At 37.3% G+C, this 14,808-nt stretch overlaps 1 long non-coding RNA gene across 1 annotated transcript in view; it reads left to right on the top strand.

Moving 5' to 3' along the window:
• LOC129895725 (uncharacterized) overlaps positions 1-14,008 on the top strand; it is a 32,351-nt gene extending 18,343 nt beyond the window's left edge. The window contains exons 2-3 of the long non-coding RNA XR_008767838.1: positions 12,403-12,473; positions 13,753-14,008. This is a non-coding gene — a long non-coding RNA (uncharacterized LOC129895725). The remainder of the gene's footprint in view (positions 1-12,402; positions 12,474-13,752) is intronic.
• The last annotated feature ends 800 nt before the right edge of the window (positions 14,009-14,808 follow it).

A 14,808-nucleotide genomic window follows, 5' to 3' on the forward strand; every position in this document is an offset into this window, starting at 1 on the left:
TGGTGACGCCGCTTACAAGATGACACTCTATACCCACGACTCTGTCTGCAAAGTCTCTAACTTCGAACGAAACACCATAGCGCATATACTCTGACTCAGTATCACTCCAGGAATAAGTGGAGTTGCTAACCCCGCTGGAACATCTTATATAATAGCTTCTACTCGTCTGGATATACCTGCGCGGCATGAAACGCAGCACCTGGAGAAAAGAGGGTCAGTATGAGTAATGTGTCGAGTATGTAAGACATAAAAATCAACACAATAAAGAATGTAAGGTATGAACAACCATATCATAGAATCATAGAACATATAGTGAGATAAGAGAGTAACCTGTACATATGAGTGCCTTTTAGGCCGGATGCCATACATGCTTGTCTTTTTCTTTAAAAATATTTCTTTTTCATATACAGAGAAAATAGAACCTGTCATATCGCCCACATATATCCCGCATCCGGGCATCCTGCGTTCGGGATGAAAATTATGCTAACTGACCAGGTGGCAATGTGTCTATAATGCAACATATGGACCTTCCCCATATCCCCCATATACATATACATAAAGACAGCATGCATGAGAGCCCAACGAAAGCCATGTATCTATCGGAGTGATAGAAGGTCGGTAACCTCCGATTGTATTATGGACTAACCATGGTCGCTTTGTCTCACATGGAAGGAACAATTGCTATAAGATGAGACTATTATTCAAAAATCAAGACCAGAGTCATATCAATCACCTTTCAGACATGAAGCCGTTCTTATCATAGCCATCATAGACATATTCTCATTCTCGACATCATCAATGTCGTTGTAAAACATATCCATCGTTATTGCCATAAAAGCCTGTAATACTGTAAACCTTTATTTTGGGAAACTATAGACATTTTGGAAAACATTGACGGGTTATAGGAAAAGTAGTCATTTCCTTGGGACCATTCACACCTAGCTTTTGAAAACAAAGAAAATATGGAAGCACTTATGAAACCATAACATCGGGATCATGCCTTGAAAGAAAAGGGTAAGCCTCACATACCTTGTCCGCTTTCTTAGTCAATTCCACTTAACTCTTGGCCTTCCCAAAAATCTATAACAATGTTAACGAATGCAAACATTAGTTGTAGATATCCAAGATTCTCATCCTAAACTAACATTTTGTCTATCGAAATTTCGGCAGAAATTCCCCTGTAAATACACCATCCCCAAGATTTCAACTCGGTCACAATATCAAAAACCATCCAACAACAACAACCAGAAGCACATATACTATTAAATCACTTCAATATTCCACAATACAACTCCAAACAACTAGCTCAAAATTAACGATACCAAAATAGAGTTTTTAACCTTTATTTCGTAAAATATTTAACCATACCAAACAGGGGGTCGTGTGGCTGAAACCAGTAGCACCCACACCCTTTTTAAAAAAATTTAAAGCCCTGCAACATGCAACCCTATCAGCTGCAACCGCAGCACCACAACGACAACACACTACGCGACTTCGATTTAACTACTACAACTTTCATTTAGTTGTTTCTAATGTCAAGCATCCTTATATATTTTTTCCACTTCCCGCATAATTTAGTACATTTAACATACCCCATAACAACCTCATAAACTTCAATTGAAAGAGAAAACCTTACCTTGCTCAAAATTTACCAAAACTTACCTCGGAAGCTCCCGTAGCACGACTAAAATTTTGGGGCTGTTTGGTAATGTTTTGGGCTTCTCCAAACCATAAATTTACATTAACAATACCTTCATAACATCATGGTATACCCTAGATAATTAATTCATAGAACGAAATCGAAAAACTTACCTCTTTTCTTCTCCAAATCTGTAGGTCTTTCTCTCTTTCTCTCTAGTTTCTTCTCTTTTTTCTTTCTCTAGAACTCTCTTGAATTAAAAAGATGACCTATCATATATATATATATTCCACCATTTATCCATATTTATAATTAAGGCCCTCAATTAACAATATAGACACATGACCCCCTTCTCTATTTTTCTAAAACTTTCTTTAAAAAAATAAAAATAAAGATGATTTAATTGTCTTGCCATGTACACTTTGATTCATATATATTCATCACATGGACATAAAAGTGTGCACCCCTACATGAATTTTCTTAAACACTTTGGTCTTTCAAGAACATTCTTGAACACTTTGTGAAATTCACGTTTCACCCCTAGCCTTCCACAATACTATCATAGGCCACTTTGCGAATTTTTCTTTTTGCCCTTTGCCTTTCCCTAATTTCTACACTATTAATGTTCATAAATAATATTCATAACCAACTTGTATATTAAAATAAGTTTTGGAAGATGGTCATTCCCTTCACTTTAGCTACTTTAAAATATCCAACTGTATAAAATACGGGATATAACATCTTTCCCCCTTTAGAACATTCGTCCTTGAATGTTCAACTGACCTTATTGTTGTTCTTTTTTTCATGCCCATTCCTTCTCCCGTACTCCATTCTCCTTATACTCGAACTCCTAGGTCTTACACGAGTCCTCATCCATGTTATGGGTTTCCTTTTCTGGTACTTGATAATATTGTGATCCCTCTTTGGCCTAATATAATATGGTCTCGCGCTTTGACGGTGATTTTTCTCCGAAGTTTCACTTACTGAGGGTTCCTTACTTTTCACCTCCTTCTAATACTTTGATCTCTTTATTTTCTATCCACTTACTTTCTTTATTTTCCAAATATCGTTCCACTAGAATTTTCAATCTTAACCTATAGTCAAATAATAGTAGCGTACGTTGCAACAATTGTACCCTTTATTCTTGGTGTCGCTCGATCTTCGGTACCCTTGTGTGATTAATGCCTTCCTTACCGTGACACCAATTGCTGGAACTCACATGTTCACCGATACAATCGTATGTGGGACATCCTACACATTCATATGTACATGTATGTATTTACTATCAACTAGCCCACAAAATACTTCCAAACGCTATTCGAGCATATTCTTATTCCAAAGCTGTGATGCACTTTCTGTCTCTTCACCAGCCTAGTCTACCTCATCTTACACGGCCTCTTAAGGTTTCCAGCCATTCCATATAAACTCTAGTTTTTCCTTAGGTTACTCTAACCTCTCATTTGTCTCTTACATCTGAATATATAGAATTCTTGCATCCTTTCCAGGGAGGTCACACATCCTAAAATTGCTCCCACCTAAGCACGTTTAACCTCGTAACTTTGATAGAATTTGGTGCATTAATGCCGATATAATCGCGTCCATTCCCTCGCATGACCATTATTACATTATCGGGAGCAAGTCAACGTCTTACAGGTTCCGAGACACTTTCTTAACACGTCCTTCTTTTACAATTACTAGTTTGCCCTTTTTGATCCTCAATCTTCACCTTTCGCTTTCGCGCATGACTATCTTTCGTCCTGGACTCCCAGATTCTCGAGGGTAGTGATCGCATCTTCATCGCCATGCCAAATCCATAACCTATCTGAAATAACGCATCTCACTTATTATTTATTTACAGTATTTCCTTCCTACTCTTCTTCATGTTAAGCATACCCAATCTGGCAGGATCTCCTCACCACGCCTACTATTCAAAATCTGTGCGTAGCAAACATCAACAGTACCTCACAGAACATACAGCTATATGACACATTCCAGGCATCCAGTATTTCTAGTTTCAGGTAGCAAAGCAAATATATCCAGACTTACCTCTATAACTCGCCATATCGCTACTCACCTCCTTCTATCGCGTATAAGGCTCATATAGGGAATCTCTTTTCCTATGACTTGACTCTATCGCACGATCTAGGATGGAAAGAAGGTCAACAATCCCTAGATACCCCACAACCTCCTGCTTATAAATGTGTCTGGCTTCATATCCATAACAAGGACTCTACTGGACACGACTTTGTAGACAATCCTTAGACCAACCTGCTCTGATACAATTTTGTCATATCCCGATCTTAATAAGGTGTGATGGGCACCTGACCCCATGCTCGGAGCCGAGCGAACCCGCTACCTCATATTACATACTTAATCTCTTTAGACTTGTACATCAAAAAGAAATGAAAAACATAGCTAAGCTTTGTGAATCTTGGTTTTCAAAATCCATTATCCCATAAAACTCATGACATACGATATAATAACATATTGGCTAGTGATGCCGCTTATAAGCTGACACTCTATACCCACGACTCTGTCTGCAAAGTCTCTAACTTCGAATGAAACACCATAGCGCATATACTCTGACTCAGTAGCACTCTAGGATCAAGTGGAGTTGCTAACATCTTTTATAATAGCTTCTACTCGTCTGGGTGTACCTGCGCAGCATGGAACGTAGCTCCTGGAGAAAAGAGGGTCAGTACGAGTAATGTACCGTGTATGTAAGGCATGCAAATCAGCATAATAAAGAACGTAAGGTATAAACAACCATATCATAGAATCATAGAACATATAGTGAGATAAGAGAGTATCCTGTACATATGAGTGCCTTTTAGGCCAGATTCCATGCATGCTAGTCTTTTTCTTTAAAAATATTTCTTTTTCATATAATAGAAAATAGAACATGTCATATCGCCCATATATGTCCCGCATCCGGGCATCCTGCGTTCGGGATAAAAATTACGCAAACTGACCAGGTAACAATGCGTCTATAGCGCAACATATGGCCCTTCCCCATATCCCCCATATACATATACATATAGACAGCATGCATGAGAGCCCAACGAAAGTCATGTATCTATCGGAGTGATAGAAGGTCGGTAACCTCCGATTGTATTATGGACTAACCATGGTCGCTTTGTCTCACCTGGAATGAACAATTGCTATAAGATGAGACTATTATTCAAAAATCAAGACCAGAGTCATATCAAGCACCTTTCAGACATGAAGCCGTTCTTATCATAGCCATCATAGACATATTCTCATCCTCGACATCATCAATGTCGTTGTAAAACATATCCATCATTATTGCCATAAAAGCTTGTAATACTGTAAACCTTTGTTTTGGGAAACTATAGACATTTTGGAAAACATTGACGGGTTATAGGAAAAGTAGTCATTTCCTTGGGACCATTCACACCTAGCTTTTGAAAACAAAGAAAATATGGAAGCACTTATGAAACCATAACATCGGGATCATGCCTTGAAAGAAAAGGGTAAGCCTCACATACCTTGTCCGCTTTTTTAGTCAATCCCACTTAACTCTTGGCCTTCCTAAAAATTTATAACAATGTTAACTAATGCAAACATTAGTTGTAGATATCCAAGATTCTCATCCTAAACTAACATTTTGTCTATCGAAATTTCGGCAGGACTTCCCCTGTAAATACACCATCCCCGAGATTTCAACTCGGCCACAATATCAAAAACCATCATCCAACAACAACAAGCAGCACATATACCATTAAATCACTTCAATATTCCACAATACAACTTCAAACAACTAGCTCAAAATTTACGATACCAAAATAGAGTTTTTAACATTTATTTCGTAAATTATTTAACCATACTAAACAGGGGGTCGTGTGGCTGAAACCAGAAGTACCCACACCCTTTTTAAAAAACTTTAAAGCCTTGCCAAATGCAACCCGACCAGATGCAACCACAGCACCACAACAACAACACACTACGCGACTTCGATTTAACTACTACGACTTTTATTTAGTTGTTTCTAACGTCAAGCATCCTTGTATATTTTTTCCACTTCCCGCATAATTTAGTACATTTAACATACCCCATAACGACCTCATAAACTTCAATTGAAAGAGAAAACCTTACCTTGCTCAAAATTTACCAAAACTTACCTCGGAAGCTCCCGTAGCACGGCTAAAATTTTGGGGCTGTTTGGTAATATTTTGGGCTTCTCCAAACCATAAATTTACATTAACAATACCTTCATAACATCATGGTATACCCTAGATAATTAATTCATAGAACGAAATCGAAAAACTTACCTCTTTTCTTCTCCAAATCTGTAGGTCTTTCTCTCTTTCTCTCTAGTTTCTTCTCTTTTTTCTTTCTCTAGAACTCTCTTGAATTAAAAAGATGACCTATCATATATATATAGATTCCAACATTTATCCATATTTATAATTAAAGCCCTCAATTAACAATATAGACACATGACCCCCTTCTCTATTTTTCTAAAACTTTCTTTAAAAAAATAAAAATAAAGATGACTTAATTGTCTTGCCATGTACACTTTGATTCATATATATTCATCACATGGACATAAAAGTGTGCACCCCTAAATGAATTTTCTTGAACACTTTGGTCTTTCAAGAACATTCTTGAACACTTTGTGAAATTCACGTTTTACCCCTAGCCTTCCACAATACTACCATAGGCCATTTTGCGAATTTTTCTTTTTGCCCTTTGCCTTTCCCAACTTTCTACACTATTAATGTTCATAAATAATATTCATAACCAATTTGTATATTAAAATAAATTTTGGAAGATGGTCATTCCCTTCACTTTAGCTACTTTAAAATATCCAACTGTATAAAATATGAGATATAACAAAGATCAAACGCAATTGTTATGATCAAGTGGAGAAGTATCATGCAAGATTTATGGTAAAATGATTCGCTTAGAAAGAAGGTATAGACTTAAATGAGATATTTTCTCCGGTGGTTTGACTCAAAATAATTTGAGTGGTCCTGGCAATGTGTGCTACATTTGACTTGTATACTTGGAACAGTTAGATGTCAAAACTGCATTTCTTCATGGAGAGGTTGAAGAAGAAATTTACATGCTCCAATTAGAAGGTTTTGAAGAATAGGGAAAAGAGAACTTAGTTTGCTAGTTGAACAAATCTCTATACGCTCTCAAACAAGCGCCGATGTGTTGTATAAGAGATTTGATTCCTTCATTATAAGTCTTGGATACAACAGACATAGTTCAGATCCTTGTGTTTATTACAAGAGATTTGGTGATGACGATTTTATTATTTTGTTGTTGTATGTTGATGACATGTTGGCAGAAGGTCCCAACAAAGATCGTCTTACAAATTTAAAGGAACGTTTGACTAGGAAGATTGAAATGAAGGACTTGAGACCAGAAAAAAAGATTCTAGGAATTCAAATTCACCGAGACAGAAATAATAGAAAGATTTGGCTTTCAAAAGAGAACTACTTGAAGAAAATCTTGCAACGCTTCAAGATGCAAGACTGTAAGTCAATTTCTACCCCACTTCCTATTAATTTTAAGTTATCTTCAAGTATGAGTCCTAGCAAAGCACAGAGGATGGAGATGTCCCGAGTACCGTATGCATCAGCAGTGGGAAGTTTAATGTTCGCCATGGTATGTATAAGACCTGAAATTACACAAGCAGTAGGAGGGGTTAGTCGATACATAGCTAATCCTGGTAGAGAGCATTGGAATTCTATTAAGAGGATCCTGAGATATATTAAGCGTAACTCAGATGTTGCAATGTGTTATAGAGGATCAGACTTTACTATTAAAGGTTATTTTAATTCAGATTATGCAGATGATTTTGATAAAATAAAGTCCACCACAGGTTAGGTGTTAACTCTTGCTGGAGGAGCTGTAAGCTGGATTTCAAAATTGCAGTCTATCGTGGCTACATCTACGACGAAAGAAGAATATGTAGCATCTACATAAGCTAGCAAAGACGCAATATGGATGCAGATTTTACTGGAGGAGCTCAGTCACAAACAAGAGAAGGTTGCTCTGTTTTGTGAAAGTCAGAGCCCTTTGCATCTTGCAAAGAATCCGACATTCCATTTAAGGACAAAGCACATATGAGTTCAGTATCACTTTGTTCATGAGAAGGTGGAAGAAGCTAGTGTGGATATTCAGAAAATTCACACTAATTACAACCTAGCAGATATGTTTACGAAACCGATCAACACTAACAAGTTTATATGTTGTTGATCTTCTATTAGCCTAGAAGAAACGTAGCATTGCAGTAATTGGGTAGAAATGATGGTGTGAAGACTTAATTGATTATCAATTAAATTTTCAAGTGGGAGAATGCAAGAAAGTCAAAAAGGAAGGTGCACATGCACAGTTCAAGAACAAAACGCATATTTTACGCGTTTCAAAAGTTGTTGACTCCTTTAGCAACTTTTGACAAGAAAATGTGTATTTTACACAAAAATGCGTATTTCATGCATTTTCAGTCTCCTATAAATAGAGGACATCTTTCCCTCATTTAGATCATCCCACAAAAATACAATCCAAAACAGTAAGAATACAAAGAGAGTTATACACCAAGATAAATATTGTAGTCTTGAGTGTCCTCTTTAGTGAGTTATTCCTTTTACAAGAGAGAAGTGCTTATTGTTGTTTTTTCCTTGTATTTTAGAGAAGTGTACTCCCATATTATAATAGTAAAATCCTTCTACCCCGTGGTTTTTTCCTTTTATCTGTTTGAGGTGTTTCCATGTAAAATTTTCATGTCCAATTTATTTTCATTATTTATTATCATATCAAACTTTAGTTGTGGTGTTTTCTCCCTCTAATAGAAAGGACTAGCATTCTGAAAAATCATTTTAACGTAGATCTTGCTTCTACACGAAATCTTCCTCTTTAGATTATAAACCGAAGAAGCAATATTTCTTATTTACAAAGAGAAACCTAATGGAATGTCTGCACACGTAAGAGTTGATGGAAATCATTCTGTTTCTTTGATAAAAAAAGAAGTATGACAAAGAGAGGTCTAACTAACCAACCGATTCATATATTTCGAGAAAATCAAACCTCACAATCAGAAAAATACTCATTCACTTTAGATGTCATTGTTGACATGTCCTGCTTTGAAGGCGCAAAATTTAAAACGTAGTTATACTTGATCAACATGTTAATAATAAGTTATAGTGTGTCCAGTGTGATCTCGGAGATGCTTATTTTAGAAAAATTATAGACTCAAAATTAAAAGAAAAATTTTAATCCCAATCGTGTGTATAATCATCATGAATCGTCAAAAATATTTTATAGTATTTAAGCCCAAAAGTGTCCTAAAAAATATTCCCTATATAACATCTTATTAAATGCAAAAGTTTGACGAAAAGAATGTTAAAATGCATGCAAACTAACAACAACAACAACAACCCAGTGAAATCCCACATCGTGGGGTCTGGGGAGGGTAGAGTGTACGCAGACCTGACATGCCCGTACATGCCCGTATTGATAAATATTCATAGAGAATCCATCAAATAGTAAGAATATTACAATCCACCAAAATCACAGAAGGATTTATATTTAAACAAGATGTTACCAGACAATCTTGACCATCGACATCGACCAAACAGGAAAAGATGACTGCATTAAGGAACAGTGCATCTCCAGAATCTGCAGGCTCACAACAACAACAATAACAACAAAAAAGGACAGTAAGAAGATTCTCAAAGGCTGTCAGAGCACAGTACCAACTTGCAAATTTCTATGAGTTGATTCTAATCTCATGCAAAGCCTCGTGATGTTTTATTTTCCTTAATTTTAAATTATGTAAATTCTTGTTTTAAGTTGGCTATTTAGAGACTTATAATATTTTTGTTGCTCCGTCATCTTTTAAAAAACAAACACTTCTTCACTCCCGTTATTTTCTTTTTTTCTGAACTGCTTTTTCCTTATGCCGAGTGTCAATCGATACAATCTCACTAACTTTCAAGGTAGGTTTAAGATCTGCGTATACACTACCCTTCCAATACCCCACTTGTAGGATTGCACTAGATATGTCTGAGACTACATTTTGACCAGCAAAAGACTGAAGTCAAGCTCAACATAGAGTCAACGAAACCAATTCATCACTGCCTCAACTATATAGCCCTAATATGTATAATCAAGACAACACAACGCAATAAAAACAAAAGAATCCTAACAATTTGTTGTGAACAGAAAGCTTACCAAACTGAGATGCTTCTTTTGATTTCTCATCTTTTGGACCCGCCAGTGGATTGTTTTGCTAGTTCACTAACCATATGAGTTCCAGCCACGAACTTTGGCGACGGTTCTTCTGAGTCGATTTCAACATCTAAATGTGCACTAGATGTTATTTGAAGCAGGGGGTTAGTTGCTTCCGGATAAGTCCTTTCCCTTTGTTTTCCTTTGCTAATGTCACTGCAGAAGCTGATCTTTTCACAACCTCTTGTTCCAAATATTTGAACAATGAAGTGTTGATCATCCGGTAAATAGTGGAAAACCAAGAAGTCGCCCACTTCCAGATCATGTTCAGATGAAAATTTAGGCCATCCCTGCCGGATAGCAAGTGAACCATTATGGTTACACACCGTTTTCCTCCATCGCTGTCCAGTGAGTCCTCCAAATAAGTCTCCCAATCAGTAAGGTATGGAACCGATTGAGCAAACTTTGGAGGAAAAACTGAAAAAAATTTAATGAAATTAAAACTATAAACTACCACATATTGATACATAACTCACATGCTAAGCTAAAGCAACAAGCTTACGACCATATCCTTGGAAGTCTTTTGGGTTCTTGATGGTACAATTGTTTATAATACAAATTCCATAAACAGTTTTTCTTTCTAAATTCTACAAGCATGAAGAATTTCATCTTTGTGTGAACCTCTTTGAAAACTGGAAAGTGGCCTTTTAAAACTGGATTAGTGATCATGAGTCCTAAAGAGATCATAAAAGTAATAGAAATTAGAGATAACATGATTATTTGGACATGAAGAGCAAGATGACACTTGCCAAACATTTACTTCGTTAAGAATTGTGTACTTATTTATTTCAGAAGTTGTAATTCATGTGCCCCCAGACAACATTCGTACATCAGGGTTCCCAGGATACCATATAGACCTTATTTAAGGTATATACAAATGTAATTAGGAATATGTCCAAGGTTAACGGGTGACTCCCTAACCCCAATGTAAGTCCACCTCTATTAAACAATATATTCCTGCACACTTGACCATTTCAAAGTACTATGGACTCTAGGAACTCTCATCTCATTACTTGAAGAAAATACGTCTTCTTTCAAATATGACGATGTATTTCTATTTCATTAGAGTTGGCTATCCTAGCTGAGAAGAAACCTATAATTTTTTTTGAGTTCACTGCTTTTACGGAGCTAAAAAAGCAAGTAAGGATGAATTTTAATACCATAATTGTCTTCTGTGCATGGGGTTGCTTTAAATACGGTGTTTGAAAGGTTTTCTATGGGAGAAAAAGAGAATGTTTTCCCTAAGCTTAGGTGTTGTAGCCTAGTTTCTTCATTGGAAAAGACTTAAGACTTTAGATTGAGTCCCTCAGATGTCTTCAGATTCTGGTGGAAAATGGTAGAAGTATGATCCAGAACCTAGTGGGTATGCTGAAAAGTTTTAATGACCCTCTGGGTTATTTCTATATTAATGCATTCTTTTCATCATTTAGAACTTTCTTGTAGCGACCCCAAGATATTTATGAGTTGTTGGCACTGACAGTCCGGCCTCCTAGTCGTTCATTCAGTTTTTATGCAAGTTTCTGTGCTTTGGAGCTTTTGAAACTTGAATTATTGACTTCAGTCAAAACATCAGGTAAATGTGCATCTCCCAAGGCTTATGGGTTAATCCCGTGCCTCTTTGTGGAAATTGGCTAAAAACGGTGCTTGGATGTGGGATACACTTTTTGTCTAGACTACCTCGGTTTGAAGTTTCAAAATCGTTGTTGAGTCCGGAATGTCGAATTTGATGGGGTAGCATATGTCATTTGCATGCACGGGGTTTCGAACGAATCCCGATCACCCCGTTAGAGATTTTGGACTAGCCAAAACGAGCTGATGTGCACCAGCCGGTGCATGCATGAAATTCCCTACACGTTCACGGGCAATGCGCCATGTTCATGAAGGCTAGTGAACTTGGTCTCTGCATTTGCAGGGCCCATGCCTCATTCATGAGGTTTTGGCCTTCTCTCCTTCGTGTTCGCAAGCCAGGCACCACGTTCGAGGAGCTCTGGGTGCCGACCCTCCACGTTCGTGGGCGCTTCTGGCAACGTTCACGAAGTTCAATTTTTTGTGGTCTTTTATTTAAAATACCAGATGCGATCAACTCTTCCTAGAACACTTCAGTTGGCAATATCTTGAGCTACAAAGGTCTAAATTGGGTGATTCAAAGCTTAGGTTGTTTAGAAATTGTGTGGCTACGCATGGAAGTGTTCGGGGAATTGTTGGGGATCACTCGTTTGAGGTAATTTCCACCCCAAAGGGGCTGCCAGCGCTCTTGTTCTTAGCTTTAATGGTGATTTTATGCATGTCTTGATTTTGGGATTTTCTGATCCCCAAATTGTATCTCATTTTCGAATACAAGTTTTGAGAGGTAAATAGGACTTTTTAATTGAGTCAATTTTAGGATTCTTAGTGCGGATTCCACATTTTTGTTTTAGACTCCAATTTTGGTACGTCTTCATTTAATGCGATTTTAGTGTATATACGGCCGTCTTGACATTGTATTTTTGATAATATAGCAACATTCGGAGGCCATACTAAGGGAAAAGCTCTAGAATTATGATGCGGAGCATGCGCGGTCTGCTATGAGGTAGGCTACAACTTAACATTTCTTAGATTGAGCTTGAATATGTAGATTTATGTTGATTTGTGTGAATTTGGGGTGGGAACCTAATTTATCGTGCTTATTTTGTTGGAACTCATATTTTAGGCTATTCTATCAGGTTTTTGGGACTGAGAGTGTATTAGCTTTATTGTTTGAGATCATCCTTACCTTGTGGTGTGTTTGATATATGTTTATTGGTTGATATTGAGCATATTTGGCCTTAGTCTAGTCTTAGACTAGTGATTTCTATATACTTACATGGTCAGGAACCAATAGGCCTTAGTTTTGCTCTAACATCGTTTCAGATGGCTTAGCTCCCTGTAGACTGATATAGTAGACTTGATTTTGATAGTCTATGCCTTAGTTAGGCAGTAAACCAATGCTTGCGACCTATTATCCCTAGTCCCCTACTTATGTCGACTCTAGTTACTTAGTTCTTATTTTAGTGGCCACTCGTCGATTCGGGCTTGGAGTGATTTATTGAGGGCTATCAATTTGGGGTTCTCCCCTTGATGCTCATTTGGCCAATAATTCTAAATCTAGCCAACTCATCTTTTATTCTTGATTTAAGTCCCTAATTCACTCCTTTTGGTTATTGTTAAAGTCCCTACCTCAACTCGTTCACGTTGGTTAGAGTCCTTCTCTTATATTTTGCCTCGGTTAGAGTCCTTGGCATATCATTTGCTTTGGTTAGAGTCTTTGGTGTATCTTTCTCTTTTGTTAGAGTCCTTGGTGTATCTTTCACCTTGGTTAGAGTCCTTGGCGTATCTTCTGCCTTGGTTAGAGTCTTTGGCTTATTTTTTTCCTTGGTTAGAGTCTTTGGCTTATTCTTTTCCTTGGTTAGAGTCTTTGGCTACTATCTCTCTGCGATTAAAGTCCCTGGCATAAAGTTGACTATGTTCAATCCGTGAAAGGTCATGGTAATACTGGAAGTATCCTCATATTTTCCTCGTGATTCTTGACTCTGCAGTGTACCTATCGGCGCTATGGGAGTCCGTTTGTGTTTTACTTAAACTTGTACATAAGTGTACCTTTTGGCAATATGGGGTCCAGTTAGGTTTAGCTAGTTGTTACTTACTTCCATTCTGTTCTTAGTACACTCGTGTGCATTACATTTTGCTTTCTGCTAGTTGACTTTTATTGTTTTTAGATTCTAGTATTTCATATTACCTTTAATTTTCCTTCTCAGTCGGCCTATGATGTTTACTGAGTACCTATTATTTCAGTAGTCATACTACAATCAAAATCTATTTTTGTGATGCAGGTCTGAGCGCCGGTTACCAGCATTGATATTGAGCCTATAGTTGTTGGATTTGGAGGCGAGGGTGAGCATATGGAGTTCTGGACTTTACCTGTCTCCATCTGTATTTTGTCTGCTAGTCTTTTGTTTTTTGAGACAAGCCTTTGTAGTTTAGATTCACTTTTGGGACTTGTACTCTTTTATTTAGCAGCTCTATTCTTATGACTTCCAGGTTCTAGGAGGGATATTATTATATATATTTTAGTTTTCTTCTGCTTTATCTCCTATTTTTGTATTTAAACTTTTGCTTCCATTTTGTCTCTATCCAACACCCATTACTTATTATTTTTGGTTGTGGGATGGCTTACCTACTGGTGGGTTAAAGTAGGTGCCATCATGACTCAAGAAATCAGGTTGTGACAAGTTGGTCATATCTGTATTCAGAGAGTTGGAAGCTTAATTCAGCTGATCCTTCATTAGGCCCATGATTCCAGATATTCTATCCATTCGAGCATAGTGAATATGTATCATGATATGAGATAACATTACTGGTAGAGCAGCATGAGAAGAGATTCCGAGAATTATGTATCCCATTGATTGTATTGTCAGTAGGTGAAGACCGAGCACTTGAGGCCTGGTGGTGAGCTTCATAGATTACCCATTCCAGTATAGAAGTTTGAGTGTATCACCATGGACTTTATTGTCGGATTGCCTTAGACTCTTATACGTGTTGACAATATTTGGGTCATCGTGGATCGATTGGGAAAGTTAGGATACTTTCTTCCCATTCGAACTTCCTTCAATGCCGAGAGATTGGATCGTATCTGCAGTCGGGAGGTGGTTCGTCTTCAAGGGGTACATGTGTCTATCATCTCAGATAAGAGTTCTTAGTTCACTTTTAGCTTTTGGAGGACCTTTCAGGACTAGTTTGACACTCGTTTTGATCTTGACATAACTTTTCATCCATAGACCAATAGGCAGTCAGAGCGTACTATCCCAAGTACTGTAGCATATGTTGCGTGCTTGTATTTTAGATTTTTGAGGTAAGTAGGACCAGTATTTGGCTTTTGTTTAGTTTTC

The sequence above is a fragment of the Solanum dulcamara genome, chromosome 7 (genome assembly GCF_947179165.1).
Source record: "Solanum dulcamara chromosome 7, daSolDulc1.2, whole genome shotgun sequence".
Taxonomy (NCBI): Eukaryota; Viridiplantae; Streptophyta; class Magnoliopsida; order Solanales; family Solanaceae; genus Solanum; species Solanum dulcamara.